The sequence below is a fragment of the Rattus norvegicus genome, chromosome 16 (genome assembly GCF_036323735.1).
Source record: "Rattus norvegicus strain BN/NHsdMcwi chromosome 16, GRCr8, whole genome shotgun sequence".
Taxonomy (NCBI): Eukaryota; Metazoa; Chordata; class Mammalia; order Rodentia; family Muridae; genus Rattus; species Rattus norvegicus.
In genome coordinates, this window is record NC_086034.1 from 69,806,175 (window position 1) to 69,820,260 (window position 14,086).

At 40.2% G+C, this 14,086-nt stretch overlaps 1 protein-coding gene and 1 pseudogene across 9 annotated transcripts in view; one reads left to right on the plus strand and one right to left on the minus strand.

Annotated features, from left to right (window-relative positions):
• Unc5d (unc-5 netrin receptor D) overlaps positions 1–14,086 on the plus strand; it is a 546,764-nt gene that overhangs the window by 243,076 nt on the left and 289,602 nt on the right. The gene's annotated exons all lie outside the window — the stretch shown is intronic.
• LOC120097619 (U2 spliceosomal RNA) lies at positions 6,200–6,373 on the minus strand (annotated as a pseudogene).

Here is a 14,086-nt window from a genome sequence, read left to right on the forward strand (position 1 = left end):
ACACAGACACACACACACAGACACACACACAAACACACACAAACACACACACAAACACACACAGACACACAGACACACTCACACACACAGACACACTCACACACACAGACACACACACTTCTCACACACACACAGACACACACACAGACACACAGACACACACACAGACACACACAGACACAAACACACACACTTTTCACACACACACACTTCTCACCCACACAGACACACATACTTCACACACACACAGGCACCACACACACAGACACACACACACACAGACAGACACACATACACACACAAACACACACACACTTCTCACACACACACAGATACACACATTTCACACACACAGGTACCACTCACAGACACACATACACATACACACACACACACACTAACTTAATTTTCCCCAATTTTATTATCTTACGAGTAGTCAGTAGGTGATTAGAGGGAGAATGTTAGCACAGGAAGTGTTAGTTCATTTATAGATAATAAATGTCCCTGTATACAACTTAATAATATATGATTACAGTCATAACACTCTTGTTCTGAAGAAAGAGGAAAGTAGACTTATAAATGGTGATACATAATCACTTAAAGTGCATGAAAATTCAAGTGAACGGGGAACCTAAATGTGAATGAAATACAAGCAACCAAAAGACCCTAGCATTTCTAGCAGAAAGGCTTTTTGGCAAAGCTCATTGTCTGGGCGGTTAGGAACTCTGGATGCTGGGGATTATCTTGTTTTGATGTTACAGGTGATCTAAATCTTTTCTTGGTGGAGTGGTTTTCTGGGAGAAGAGAAAGTTTTATATTTCCTTACTTCAACCCTGTTTTTTTATGTCAAAACTAGACAGGAAAATACTTATCAAAAGGTCCATTACATGTGAGGTGCTGTTCTCGGCTGTTGGGATGTGTCAGTGATTACAATTGGGCTAGATTGCTGCTCCTGTGGTACTTACACCCAGACAGAGCCTTTGGACAAAGGGAAGGGCAAAGCATAATGTCTACCTGGGAGAAACCAGTACTGTTGGAAACAATGAATGATCTGAGACACACAATGAAGAACAAGATACACGGTCACTGAAGGGGTCTGAGTAAGGAAACTCCACCAATATTTTTTGTACTTATTTTGTTCTGGCAATCTTCAGGGACTTAAAACATTCAGGGTGGACCTGGTTGTAGAAATGGGTGTAGAGATGTGTGCTATAACATGTCACTTAGACTGAGAGAAAGCATAGGGGTCTGTCTGAACATTCCATTCAGCAACTGAGATGCTAACGGAGTCTTTTAAAGGTTTCAGGCAACATCTCTTAGTTGGCTGTGCACATACAATAATGTTTGTGGAAGCTAAATGGCCTTATTGGATTTTTACATGGAAAGCTAAGCACATATTTCATTCAACAAACACATCGCACCAGAGAAGGGGTCATCAAGCTGTTGCTGAATGAATGTTCAACCTGTCTAATGGGCCAGCGGACTAGGGAGCAGAGGCCAAGAGCCACTGCCTTTCTTACTGTTATCAAAAAGAGGTAGTGAGAATGAGTGCACTGGAAAAGGAGTACCAAATAAATAAACAAATACATAAGAAATAAATTCCAAACTCCCGTTTATGCAGTAAGTTTGGCTTCTGTCTAATTCTCACATCTGTAACTTTGACTATGCATTTGTCTTCCATACCAAGTATTGTTAAACTCAAAATAAATACTCTAAAATTCATGCTAGTAAATTCAGGTATGAAAATGTCTTTTATTGTGACTAATATTGCAAAAAGTTTTAAAACATTACCTACAGAAAACCAAAATGTTTCAGAATCTCATCATCCTATTTTGTCATTGACTATTGTTAAAAAAAAAAAAAAAACCACCAGTATTTTCGTTTCCAATATGTAGGCTTTCTTTGTGGATTTGGTACTAATATTATGGGCATAAACTTATATTTTTTATTTTCACTCAGCCATATAATATTCTGCTACTCCTTTTGGCCAGGTTTCATTGTGGTTGGTTTTGGAATATTGCTTCCCAATATAACAATGACAGCACGCTGCTGATTTAGCTCCCTGCACTATTTATAGCATTGAATATATATCAAAGAGAAAGTCAAGACAGTTTCCTGAAATGTTCGATGCGAAGTGTGAAAGAAGTGTATAGATAAGTGATGACTGTGTTGTACATAAGTAAAATTTGTGATATTTCATGAATGTTCTTGAAGAAAAACAACTGAATTTTTTTTTCTGCAATTAGACTGACTGAAAGCCATTCCTCTAGGTCCTCAGATACCCACAAAAGCACCATTCACAATGACTACACAGATTATTACTCCATGGATTATTACCATATTTCAAAACTTGTTCCTTGTAAGTAAACGATCAGGTTGACTTTACTTTCTTCTCGCTTGCTCCCTCCAGTGCTCATAAGCACTTTAAAGAGCATCAGATACAGAATGAACATACAATAATTGCTAGCTTGTTATGATTGACATATTTGATAGAGATAATATGGGCTAGAGAAAACTTTACATGTACCTCTGTCTTCTAACAAAGTCATCACTGTTCATCCTTTGCCTTTGCAGTCCCTTTCAAGCCCTGGCTTCTTCCCTTTCCCCACCCTCTCATCCTCCTTTCCCTTTCTTGTTCCTTCTCATCCTCTTCTTTTCCCCTCCTCCCCCTTATTCTAATCCTCCTTTTCATGCAGTAAATTCTTGGGTACCAATCTCCCTGATGAAGCTGAGTCTGCCATCTTCCATGTGATGAATATTTAGACATTCATCCAGTCTTTATTTCACATCGACTTTTTTCTTTCAAATAGTTTATTTTTTCCTCTGAAACTAGCTTTCTCCTATGTTTAAACTGAGATAGGGGTTAGATAGATGGCTTAGCTGGTGAGTTGATTGTTGAACAGGCATGAAGACCAGACATTGGATCCCTGGTACCCCCATAAAAACCCAGCATGACATAGCAAACCAGGAATCCTGACATTGGTGGAGCAGAGCCAAGAAGATCCCTGGGACATGGTCACCATCTGGTCTAGCGGAAGGGAGACACTAAATGTCCACTGATGGCCTATACAGAGAAAGGGAGAACAGGGGAGAGAAACAGGGAGACAGAGCATTCTTCTATTACTTTCTGCCTTAAAGTTGATTTCTTAGTGTAACTTTAAAAATTTTTTACCTATTATTATGCGTGCATGATGAGTAGATTGTTTGTGGCCAGTTATACCACAGTGCGCATGTCATAATCAAAAGACAACTTCATGGAGTTGATTGTTCCTTCCCACATTGTATCCTCTGTGCTCAGGGGACACCTTCTGCCTTGAGCCATGCTGCCATCACTTCCCATAGCCTGTAACCCTGTCACTCCTATAAGTAGTTAATCACAGGAGTGTGTACTTAGAGTATTCCTCCCCTATTCTTTCTTTTTTCTAATTTAGACTTACTTTTACCAATCTACCTGAGATATTTATTACTTCCAACATAATTATATGTTTTTATCTTTTCCCCATCCAATCTACTATCTGTCACTGTAAGCAGTTAGGACTTATTTTGGATATGTTACTCTGCAACAAATAAGCCCAAGTACATGCTTCTGTTTGTTTGTTATCGTTCAAGGTGAATGAACAGATGAAGTCACTAAAACATGGAATTCTGGGATGACACAAGCTGTCTTTTTTACCATTTCCGGGTCCTGTGTAGGGAGCTTTGGTTCAGATGTGGTCTGTCCTTCTGCCTACTGTCTATCACCCTTCACTCCGTGGAGTAATTTAAAGTGTCATCCATTCTCCTACCACTTGGGGTTAAATGGTGCCCTTTATTCTTGTATTGTTTCTCCGTTTTTGCCTGTGAAATCTTGTTTCCCTCGAGCATCATAAGTTTTAATCGACAGTACATCTTGTCTCCATGTGTTGCTGGCTCTCTCTTGCTTGTATAACACACCGTCAATTCACTTTGTCACCAAGCTAGCTAAGTTCTGGACCCCTCGACAATCCCCTTAAACTGTGGCTATGGAATTGAAATCCGTTGTCAAATGAGACCCAACCAAAAGAATGAATTATTTTCCTTTTTCTCAGACCGGGTCTTATGTTATTCAGGGCAACCCAAAACTTGTGATCCCCCTGCCTCAGCCAACTAGGAAGCTATGTTCAGAGTACTCTGCCAGCAGCCCCAGGCATGCGTGTTTGCTTAAGGACTCATTTAGTTGATCCTCCAGGAATTGGTATCCTGAGCACATGAGGCACATGAGCATCCAGGAAATGGGCTAAAATTCTCACATTGCAAATTGGGAGAAACCAAAAGAAAATGATAGTGAGTCGACTGTAGTTTATATTTTGACAGATTATGTTGCTTGCCAATGTGTCCTTTAAAAGATGCTTCCTTAGTTTGCTGTTTGTTCTCAAGAATGAGCAAAGTGGGTCTGGTCACTTCTGAGTGAGGGCAGGAGTGAGTGCAGGTGGGCAGGTCACTTCTGGGTGAGGGCAGGGATGAGCACTGGTGGTGGGCAGGACTCTGATTTGAAGCTAATTTTTAACAGGGGTAACTAAATGGAATTTCTTGCCTGAGTGCTGACTGACCCCTCCTTTTATAGAATTTCCCTACATTATTTGGCTTTGTAATATTGATTTAATCATTTACTTATTTTGTGTGAAAGAGTATGTTTGTAGAGGCCAGCGGGGACTTTTAGGAGTAAGTTCTCTCCTTCCACTATGTGGATCCCAGGGTTGGACACAGGCCATCAGATTGAAGGACCTTTACCCATCTCAGTGGCCTCTTAATGATTTTCTCTTTTTTACAATGATTAAAACAACAACAACAACAACAACAATAACAATAACAATAACAACAAAACTGAGTACCACACGTACACAAGTTGTTCAGACTTTGCATCAGGTGAGGGCTGTGCGTGTGGTGTGTGTGTGTGTATGTGTGTGTGTGTGTGTGTGTGTGTGTGTGTGTGTGTGTGTGTGTATCTCAGAGGGCACAGTCAAAAGCTGTGTATTTTGAGCCATGCAAATTTTCTGAAGAACAGTTTAGGGAGAGGAGAGTATGTAGTGTAGACTGCTCTACTCTGTTTCATGTCCTCTCAGTAGAATATGGTTCTCAGACACTGCACTGGACTCCCTACCAACAGAGAAGCCCAAACATAGGTTATGTTCCTCCATTTATTAAGACAGCTATGTTTAGGGCACACGAAAAACTGAGGTGTGTTTTACGTCACTGGTTTGAGAATATAATCCTCAGCAGTTCCACTTAAAGCTACATATTAAGCTAGGATGACTGTCACTCCATAAATAGTGGACTTATCTGACTTTTGTTTGTCTTGTTTTGTTTTGCTTTATGCAGCCCTTCTTATATCAGGAGCTCAGAGTGTGGTGAACATGGGGCTGCTGAGGTAAAAAGAAAAAGCTACAGGAAACGCATGTTCCTTTCAGATGTGGGGTTAAAGGGAGGGGCTTGTGAACTGGACAGTCGACTGTTTACCTCTGGAGACCCTGCTTCCATTTATAATGTAACCATATCTAGAAAATGGCTCTGGAGGGAAAGCTGAGCCCTTCCATGGCTGCTTGTAATGAATTGTGCCAATTTACTTCCATCAGGCACACGCCGGTGTCAAACTCACTGTGAAAAGTCTATTAAGTTGGAGAAAGTAATGACTAAACAAGAAAGCCAGCAGCCGTACCCCACCTCACCTGTCTGTTCCTTTTCTGACCCAAGGATCTAGTGACTAGCTTCTGCTTTACCCTGTGCCTTGGTATCTATGGAATGACCAGTTGCCCCGCCCACTCAAGCCACAACCCAACCTTCAACAGAACTGCTTTCCTTAATGTCTCTTTTTCTGTCATCTGTTCTTGCACCTGCTGGCTTACTCATGGCCACCATGCCCTTCCCTACAGCCATGCTTTGTTGAGTCTCTCAGAGTCTTGAATACTTAACTTTCTTCATCTAGGGACCATAGTGACTGCCCAGTTTTCTCATGGCTGGGTGGGGCCAGTTTTCTCCATCTTGTCTTTCAGATCCCAGATCACATACCAGCTTTTAAAGAGGAGGGCCTCACAACCCTACTCAAATGAGCATCCCACCCAGGGTGGGTTCCCTCCTTTGCATCTTGTTTTCCTGTTTCTTCTCACCACTTATTGGACACTGATGGCTACGACTTATGGGCTTCTCTTCATTCAGCATTTTCCCTCACAGCAGAACTCATTTTTCATGAGACTGGAGACCACGTAATCCTTGTTTTTGTAAGACCTGAGTCTAATGTCTGAGCATTGTTGCTATAGCAATATTGTTTCTCAGTAATTAAATATTTATGAAAATACTAATATAGCACTGGGTATTTTCCATTCTGCACTTGATCTTAGCCAAAAGGCCGAGAAGCGATGGTATTTTCCATTCTGATAGCTGTAAGTGGCGCCATAAAGAACAGCGTAGAGCTTTATGCCCTTCTGGGATAGCTGACAGTTCTGCTTCCTCCTTCTAGGAGGAACGAATGATTCCTAGTGTGTTCTTAAGCAGACGTTTCGGGCCCCCACATTTGACATTGACGAGTCTTATGGATAACCAGCACCAGTGTTATGACTCACAGAAATGACTATCCAATCTCAAAGACTCTCTGACTTAAGGACCTGTAGCTCTCATTCCTGCTTCAAGAACTAAATGCAATGTGTATACAATGAGCTGACCCTGTGTTCTGCACATTGTCACTTTATATAAGACCCAGTAGTACTTGGTGGAGGATATTGTTAGCATTATCATCTTTAGCAAAGAAAGACTTAGTTGACAGTGAATGCGTAGGGGCTTACACTGACAGAGCAAGCGATGTGAAGAAGGGATTTTCTGTCTTACTATATCTTTATTGTGATTTATATCCTCAGGCCTTTGCGATATATGCCTCATTTAATATCTATTACATACTGTTACATAGGGTCGATTACTGGTGCAAGCCGAGGCACAGAAGGCTTTGCGACTTGCATACGCTATCCATGGTGCTGAACTCACTGCTGTCTCTATGGTGCTAACTCCAGGCTCCCAAGCAACTCACACAGACTGGGGCACAGAAGATAAGCTAGATATTGAAGTCCATGAGAGCTGGCATTTTCGGTTCAACCCCCATTTAGTTAACACCGAGTCTCTGTTACAGTGGTAAATTCACTGGGGCATAGTTTCTGATCTATAAGGCAGACTTGATCAGGACATCAATTCTGTTATACTCAACGAATAAAAAATAATGCATGTGAAACTATAGGAGACATAGGGAGAATGTTTCCTTAGCAGGGCTCCCTTGTTTGCACTTGTATTTTAGGCTTATGTGGCACATGACTTTTCTTCTAAGCTACCCTCCTAGTGTACTGATTTCATGGACACTTTTCTCTAACTTAAGGACCACACAGGGGACTAACTGACTGTTTCTTTAGTGCTTTAAATGTCAGGGTGCTTTTTTTTCCCCAGGCAGTAATTTACCGTTGACAGTGATGGATTATTATTCAGTTTTGATTCATACCTAGGTTGCCATATAAGGAGAGAGTGGCATATCAATGAGGTGGGCTGCTGCTTTAAATATGGGAAATATTTTCAGTAATTTCCTAATTAGCATGAGTGGATGTAAAAGCCATTTCTGCGCTGTGTGAGTAGTGCGTGCTTATGGCGGATGCTTTCCACAGTGGGCCCAGCCAGCTCATGCTCTCTGATGGGATCTGTCCCTGGAACATGTATCTAGGGTCCCCGTGAGATGACTTTATGCTAACGATGATCAATGACAGTACAGGTACTGACTCAGATTTGTCCCAAGGAAGGATCTGAAATCTTCCCAAGCTTTCCCCTTCTGATAAGTGTAAGAATCATCTTTGATCTCTTTTCCTCCATGGAAAACATAAGAGGATTTAAATCTGAAAAAAAAATTAAACTTAGAGTCAAACTATAATAAAAAAATATTGCTAGCTTTTTTTCTTGATTTTATTTTAATCCTAGGGCCTTACTGGTTTGCTTCATAAGATCAAAGTCTTTGCCAGTCAGAATGCCTGTGATGTTTTAAGAGAATTGGGTAAAGAAGTGGGATTAAAGACTGTCTATTTTTAAAGCTGGTGGGGCAGGGAGACAAAGTGAATACATATTTCAGTGAATTAAGTAGTGCAGTTGTCCATGGAATACCTCATACTTTTAATTCTCCACTTATGGAAGATTCCAGAAAGCAGACGAAGAGTATTTTTATTTTACAACTAGGGAAACCATCCCTTGTAATGCTCCCTGTGATTGGATAAGAATCATGACCCATGTTCTAAAAAATAACCTGTTTATGTGTAGGTAATGTAACCGTGTATGTGTGAATATATGTGTGTGTGTGTGTGTGTGTGTGTGTGTGTGTGTGTGTGTGTGTGTGTGTGTGTGTGAATGATTGATTTGGAATAACGTCCAAATTTGGATGGTGGGTATTGTTTTAGTCAGTGTTCTATTGTTATGAAGAACCAAGAACCTACTGGTTAGGACATAAATCTAGGATGTTCTAAACCCATGGGTTCAATAAACTGCCTTTGGGCTGAACTTAGATTTCTCCTCTACCTGTTTCCCTTGGAATGTTGGGTTCATCAAGCCTCCAAGATGGTGAGTGGTGTTAAATCCTTAGCATTAACTCTCTTCTGTCTGTGGATATGTATGTATGCACAGATACGTGTGTACACACTTATAGCCTATTTTACATTTTACCCAGGAAGTGGATGCTACTCCACAAATAACTGAAATATGGATGTGGCTTTGGGTGGAGGTATAAAGAGCTGCGATTGTTTCTAGACAGAGCATTGGGAGAATAGACATTTGGGTGACAGCTCAGATGGACTTAACTTCACCCTCTTGTTTTTCCCTCTTAAAAATGGAATGCATCTTGTGCCTCTTTTACAAGACGCTAACTTGTCTCACTTTCAGCGATCCACGGCTAGAGAGGAATTTCACCTCAGAATGAATCATGCCTCAGTTTCTACCCACATTGAAGTTGTTATTTTAAGGAGAGCTGAGATTCAGAACCAATGTTGGAATTTATTAAGACATTAGGGCTTGGGGATGGACACATTTTGCATGTGAGATAAATATAGATTTGGGAAGCATGCATAGAGAGAGAAGAAGAGAAAGAGAGATAATATAAGTATCATTCACATGCAATCCTTAGCTTTGCTGAAAAGTAGGGCAGTGGAAAAGTATATGCTATAAAAATGGAAGCATGGTGTTTCAGTGGCTTATATTTTAAGTGCTTAGCTTTATTTTTAAACAACCAGTTGTTTCCATATTGACTAATTCCACTTTTTCTCTTTCAGTGGATGCTAGAAACATGAATTAGACAATGGTCGATTTATTTTGATTTATTAAGTATTTTGAAAATTTAATGCCACAGAACTTTCTAGATAGTCAAAGTCTCTGCAAATGCATTCGAACTAAGACACCTACATGATTTGGTGTTTCTGTGTATACTCTGTGATATCATATCTCAGGGTCTAACAGTGGGAATATACAAAAACTGTGGGGGATTCAAGGACCATGTTTGGCATTGTATCGATACTGGCCATTGAAAGTGTCGGGCTATCAGACTCAGTGTAGGACAAACCACGGTTGCTTTTCTAGATTGCCTTAGATTATTTTCTCTCTTAGGAATAGCTTTTCAAGGTTTTTTTAAAAAAAACTTCAGTGTTATATCTGTTCCTTTTTTAATTAGCTTATCTGTGGCCTTCCTTTATTTCCTTCTTAACTTGATTGATTGACTCTGTTTAGATAATCAAATTGGTAACAGATTTGTGTGATTATGTAGTGGATGAGTTTGAAAGCCTGGCACTGTATTCCATGGACTACAGCAACATGCTATCAAAGGGTAGCAAGTACATCTGACTTCTAAACATTCAGTTGTGGCCATTTAGGCAATTCGAACAATTCTCTAATAGCTGTCAATCAAGACCCTCTTTCCAAGGGAGCTCCTTTCATGGTCTTTGAAGACTTTGGAAAGTGAAAAATTCCATGTTTTGTTTGAAATGTTTTGTGGCCACGTACTTACTTAGAGTAATAAAGCTTGAGTGAAAACACTGTTAAATAGAGAGGCGCAGATCATTAGCCCAAGTATTACTGGGTTGAGACTGGAATCATGCACAGCCTTTCCTTGTTTGCTCAGTGATACACAACGTTAAGAGAGAGAGAACATCCCTTTAAAAGCCCTGCTTCCTGCTGTTTCCATCCATTTTAAAAGCTGTGACTTAATGTGTTTCATGACACAGGGGGCCCTGCTCTTATTCTCCTCCATGTCTGTTAAAGTAACACTTGAAAATACGCTCCAGAAAGTGGACACTGCAGATCCTTACAATTTTTTTTTTCTGCCTGTGAGAAAAGATCTAAAACTCGAAATGCTCTGGCTGCATTTGCAGAGTTCTTGAGTGCTCTTTAGAGGCCGACATAAAAGGGCTACCTGACTATGAGTCTTTTAGTCAGATCCTGCCACAGCTTGCCCGGTGGTCCTTCTGCGTTAAGCAATATTTTCCTGTATGCCCTCTACTCGGCCTTTTGTATGCCAGGCACACCGTCTCTCTCAACCAATCACATGACTGGCATTAGGTTATATCAAGATGGTTATTTGGATAGTCTCTTATTCCTTAGCTCTTTGTCCCCATGTTTCCTTTTTGTGACTCCTATAGGTCTGCAAGCAGGCAGGAGTGCAGGGTGACTTAATGTTTGGAAGAGTGCTTGGCATCTCAAACATGGCAGAAAGGTCACAAACCGGTCACTAGCCATTTATGTTTCCTTGTTTCCTGAGCACGGAACTTTAAAAAACTATTTCTGTCTTTTCTCGGGGCCAAAGTCTAATCAGTATTCCCTCACCATTACCTCCTTGAGCACTGAGTAAGCTTTAGTGTGGGTTGATAAACCACCTTTCCCAGTGATGCATATCTACAGACCCAGCCCTCTGGTAAGAGGCTAGAGGAGCCCTGCATATTCAATGCCATCCTAGACAACCAAGGGGATTCGAGACAGTTAGAGCTGCAGAGCAATAATACCCTTGCTCTAGAGACTGAAACAAAGACCACAGCTACATTAGCCCCAGAGCCTGTGTTTTAAATGAGAGAGTATACATCAAGAGGCCTAACTCTTGAGGAGTCTCTCAGTTCTGAGGAAGGGACATGTGTACAGAGATAACATAAGATCACTGGCATTTGCATCCCTAATGGGGAAAAAGCTGGAGTTGGTCATTAGTAATTGAGCTCATGGGTCCCTCTAGCTGTTGGATGCATGAGGTCACTTTAAATTTTTCTCTTATCCATACTTTAATTTCATTAACAATTAAAATTTGCTTCAGCGAAGCCAGCACAGAAAACAGTTTGCTTTGTGCTTAAGCGTCTGCTCCTAGGCCTGAGAGCACTAGCATGCAATCTCCCTCCTGGGAGGAAGTGTATTTTACGTGTGTGTTAGGAAATGTTGTGGCAAAGCAGACCTGGAGACGAGCTCTCTAGCACTGGACAGTAATTTCTTCTGTGGCCGGTCTTGTCTTTTTCATTATTGAATTTTCTTTTCCAGCTGGCATCTAGTTTTAAGGTGACCTTAGGTTATTTTGATCCCAAGACAAAATATAGCAAAGGAAAGAACCCTCCGAACCCTCACTTAAAAACAAACAACGACAAAGCTTTTGGTTTTATAAATATGAGAGGAAAGTATTCATACCAAACACTTCGAAATTCTTAAAACCTTTATCACCGTTCCTCTATCCACAGTTTGGTTTGCAGAATGTCTTAGAGGCTTTAATGGATACTGGTTTTATTATTATTTAATAAATCATCTTCATTGTAATAAGGAACTCAGAAGTAGTTCTGGTTTTCCATACACACACACACACACACACACACACACACACACACACACACACATACACATATCAGAGATGAATATTACTTAGAATGAATTGGGTTTTTTTTTTAAACAAACACATGAACATATGCAGTAGCAAAGTTGAACTTTAGCCATTTTTCTTTCAAAGAGCTCAGATCTGGGTAGAGTCAAACGGGATTTAAGAACTTTCCACCATGAGTCAAACAAAGCACATCAGATACCACATGCATAGCCAAGTTCAAGAATGATCCTTATTTTTCCTGTCCTTCATAATCCTCATCATTTCAGCTAGCTCTCCTGCCTCTAAATAAATACACAATTTACCTGTCTCATTCAGTGATTGACAGTGTTATAGTTAAAAGTTAAATAAAGGATGTTATTCTGAGTATCTAATTAAATCTTCGACGTCTCTTCAGATCAGCTTCAAGACTTCAACTCATGTGCTTCTAAAAAGTAAGATAATGTATTACATAGGCCAATAGCCTCAAGTCAATAATAATTTTTATATTTATTTTATTTATATTATAATAAGGTTATTTAAGTTATTTACATCATATTACTTTCCTAGAACTTTTAGCACTGTTACTTATTCTAGAATATTTTATACTTCATAATGTCCTATGAGAAAACCAAGCATTATTACAGCATTATTACATTCAACATATATATATATATATATATATATATATATATATATCATTGAATGTTTCTGCACAGTTTGATGTCATAAGACTCCCGACTGAAACTAGGTGTGTGTGTGGACAGGCATCTAAGCTCAAAGCCTGTAACTTCTGGAACATTTATTCAGATTTAATTATCCAGAATAATCCAACAGAGCAAAAAAAATAAAACCTTCTTTTAATGTTTCACTTTGTCTGCTATAGTCTTTCATGACTTCTGTTCCTCAGCTGTCACTGGTATTTCAATTCCATTTCGTAAGAAGGGCTCTCCTGTGCCTGCCCCTAATACCGCTCATGGTAAGAATCCATGATAGAAGATATTCCCAAACAGAGATTTGGCATCATTTCTGTCTGCTACTTCAGATTTCATCCTGTGTGTGTGTTGTGAATTCTCTGGGCTTACATAGAAGAGTGAGCCCTGAGCACTGGCAGGCTCTCTCTCACAATACAGACCCTTTGAGGCTCTGCCTGGGACAAGAAGTTTGACAGCTAACCTTATTGCCAAGTGATGGCTGGGAGCCTCTTTCTAATCACAGGAGAATGGAGACTGAGGACTCTGGACTTGCCAGAGGTGCTGTCAGAGCTCAGGAAGCCAGCACTGGGGAAGGCAGTGTATGCAGGCAGAGATAAGACAGTATGTCAAAATACCTTTTTACTAGCAGGATTTGGGGGGAATGTGAACGTTTTTATTTGACTGGCAGCAGGTCTTCAAATTACATAAGAGAGGCAGAACTTAAGGCGATTTCTATAGGTAATTCATTCCCATGCTTGCTCTGTGTGTGTGTGTGTGTGTGTATGTGTGTGTGTGTGTGTGTGTGTGTGTGTGTGTGTGTAGGTCCTTGTATATGCTGTTTAATTTCTACAACTGAATTATGCCCCAGCCAAAGAAATGATTGCTTTACTTGCTAATAAAGACATACATATTAAAAGTTCAGAGATATTGAAGTCTTTACCAGCAGAAAATGTGTTCTTCATACACTGATTTGTGGTAAGGTGCAGGTGCAGAATCTACAACCATACTAAAGAGTCAAAAAATATTTAGGCATGTCCTGTATAGGTAATGTCAGAATGAAGAGGGTAATAGTTGGCAGGGGTTGGGGGCATCACAGACATCACTGGGACAATGTGTGTGTGTGTCTGTGTGTGTGTGTGTGTGTGTGTGTGTGTGTGTGTGTGTGTGTGTGACTTCAACGGGCCCTTTAGATCAGTTTAAGGAGTGTGGTCTTCCTTCAAGCAAGAGTGTAAACCAGAAGATGTTTTTATGAATGTGGTAGGAGTAGTTTATAAAAGAAGTCGGAAACAATTGAGAGGTCATTGAAAAGAAGACATTGTGAAGACTGTGTCTTTATATAGTATAGATATACTAAAGATTTTGGAAGGGGGATTTAAAGGACTTTCATCAGAAGAAGATGGTGCTCGCACCAAGAGAAAGATGAGGAAAACTGACTACTTGCAGTTAAAGTCTGATATGAACCTCAGGTATGGTTGGGATGGAGGATGAGGACAGGGAGGAAGGAAAAGAGCAGGACTTTACTCGGGGATTATAAGGTAGTATGATTTACAAATAA